At 38.0% G+C, this 2871-nt stretch overlaps 1 non-coding gene across 1 annotated transcript; it reads right to left on the reverse strand.

The window, feature by feature from the left end:
- Positions 1–2532: 2532 nt before the first annotated feature.
- LOC131003525 (small nucleolar RNA R71) lies at positions 2533–2639 on the reverse strand. The gene has a single exon (XR_009094709.1). It is a non-coding gene; the product is annotated as a small nucleolar RNA R71 (small nucleolar RNA).
- Between the last annotated feature and the right edge of the window lie 232 nt (positions 2640–2871).

Below are 2871 nucleotides of genomic sequence, written 5' to 3' on the forward strand. Positions count from 1 at the left end.
CAATCTTGAGATTTAATACGTAAAAGTCGGAATTAATTCGCGACTTAATACCTTAACACATATAACGCGAAATAATAAAATTATTATGCATATGATCTCAAATTATAATTCCAGCAATTTGATTTAAATAACACGATTTATGAAATCGGTTATAAATGTAAAATTTCTAATGTTAGTGATTCAATCAACTGGTAATGCAAAGTTTCAAATGTGTAGCTAAACCAATAATTTAATTATTGGTTTGATTCATGACTGAATATTAAATCGCAGCTCTGTATCTCTTATACAGACTTTTGCTGAAATAATATTATCTGAACAAAATAATCACAATAAATAATTAAAAGAATTTTATAACTAATGCACATATTTAATCTAATATGTATTTAAAAGAGCGGGGCATTACAAGAGATATCAATGTCAGAGGCGTGTCAGAGGCGAGATCCATTTCTCTGGCGAAGTCAGAGAAGTCATATCCAGCAAAGTCACAACCCAGATCAGAGAAATCGTCAAGAACAGAGAAGTGCCAGAAGAGCCGAAGATCAGAGCAGAGAAGTCATTGCAGAGGGATCGAGTCCCCGCTGCCAGAGAAGTCAATACCTAAATTTCAGAGGAGTCACCGTTCCTCTGGAGAAGGCCAGAGCGGAACCCATTCCTCTGGCGAGGCCAGAGAGATCAACCATTCCTCTGGCGCAACCCGTTCCCCGAGAGACATCCATTCCTCTGGCGAGAATGGGCAGGCAGCGAGAGTGGGAGTGTTTTCAGTGCGTGCATCCAGCTGGAAAGTTGCCTTGTTTTACACGATTCTATTACCTTTAGAATTCTATTTCCTTTTGGAATTCTACTTTGCATGGCAACTCCTATGGTGATTTGAAGGAAATCTGAAGCTTATAAATAGGTCCTCTTTTGACCTAAGGCATATCATCAGACGGCAGACACCCGAAAACCTTAGCATTCATACTTTAGTTTTTAGCTTTAGAATTTTATTGCTTTCTAGTTTTCAAGGCTTGGATCAAGATTGAAGATTCAAGTCGCTACTTCAGTTTTTATTTTAGTTTTTATACAATTCAGTTTTTATAATTGCATTCTATTTATTTATGTTTATGTTTTACTTTAGCATGTCTGGCTAGTTTCCTTTAGCTGATTCTAGGGTTTGTAAATAGTTGATTGAATTTATGTGATTTATTTGTTAATACTTTTGTGCCTTCCAGTTTCTGATTCATAATTCCTGGTACTTAATTCTTGTGAATTATCTGATCAATAGTTTGCATGTTTAGCTATTCGGTTTGAGACCTAGCGGAGATAACTGTTTAGCGGATTCAGGAATGTATGATATGATTTTAATCTTGAGACCTAGCGGAGATAGGTGGATCATAGGGAGCTATTCATAGGAACTTTTGGGAGTTAGTAGATTTTCTTGAGACCTAACGGAGATAGATAATTTGCTAATCTACGATCGTTGCTGCTCTAGCGAGAGTAATTGATTACTTAAGTGATCTCTCATCATAGCTGGATTAAACTGGTACATAGGATTAATAGATTTATTGCGTAGATTTAATTGATGAATTTACTACCCTAGGATCAGTTGTTTTTTATATTTGATTTTTCCTACGTCTTTTTAATTATTGTTAATTGCGTTTTAGTTTAAGTTAATTAAACCTTCATTCTTTCGTTTGCCTGAATATTACTAGAGTTTAATTAGGATTACTTAGAGTGATTCGTCATAATAGTCCCTGTGGATACGATACTCGGTTACTTAATTTGTGCTACAATTACACCGTGTTAGTTGCGGTAATTTGTTGCTAATAATTTAGTGATCAACTTTTTGGCGCCGTTGCCGGGGATTATTTAGAATTTACTTTAATATTTCTGATTAGACTTAAGCATTATTTCAGGCGTTATAAGTTTTAATTTTATTTTATTTTTAGTTTTTAAAATTTCTGTTTTTGTTTGTTGTCTCAGGCGTGTATGATCACGAGATCCAAAGGAAAGGAACATCTAGTGCCTTTGAACTTGGAAATCGAAAAGCAATACAAAAGAGACAACCGCGAAAAGAAAAAGCTAGCAATGGCAGAGAATAACATGGACCTTCAAACTCTTGTGGAAGTCGTGACAAACCTTCAGAGGCAACTAGATGAAGAAAGAGAGCGCAACCGGGCTCCTCCACCAGAGCCACCACTGAATCACATGTATCAGCCTCGAGTTGATCAATTTCAAGGAGGCAAATGGGGACCAACTGTGCAAGCCAACACATTCGAGCTGAAGCCGGGATTGATAAACATGGTGCAAGCTGAGCAGTTTAGTGGAGCGGCTTCTGAAAATCCGCATGCTCACATTACCCAGTTCCTAGATATCTGCGACACTATTAAGCAGAATGGAGTGCCACCTGATGCCATCAGAATGAAGATGTTTGGATTCTCTCTCAGGGACAGAGCGAAGGAGTGGTTCAAGAGTCTGGACAGAGGTGCTATTACTGGATGGGAGGATTTGTGTAGAGCTTTCCTAGCAAAATACTTTCCTGCCTCTAAAGCTCAGAAAATCATTGCGGAGATATCTCACTTTTCCCAGCTAGGAGATGAGACCATTCATGATGCCTGGGAAAGATTTCGTGAGCTGCTCAGGAACTGTCCACAACATGGTTTCACGGAGGATCAGCAAATCATTCACTTTTATAATGGTTTGACTGGTCTGACAAAAAGTATGGTGGATGCCACTGCAGGTGGATGTCTTCTCCATAGAAACACAAAGGAGGCATATCGTGTGATAGAAGAGATGGCCTCCAACAGTTATCAATGGCCGAATGACAGAAATTCCACGAGAAGAATTGCAGCTGTGAATGAGGAGAGAAATGATTTTAAGGAGAAATATGAAGCT

This window comes from Salvia miltiorrhiza, unplaced genomic scaffold, assembly GCF_028751815.1.
Source record: "Salvia miltiorrhiza cultivar Shanhuang (shh) unplaced genomic scaffold, IMPLAD_Smil_shh original_scaffold_217, whole genome shotgun sequence".
Lineage (NCBI taxonomy): Eukaryota > Viridiplantae > Streptophyta > Magnoliopsida > Lamiales > Lamiaceae > Salvia > Salvia miltiorrhiza.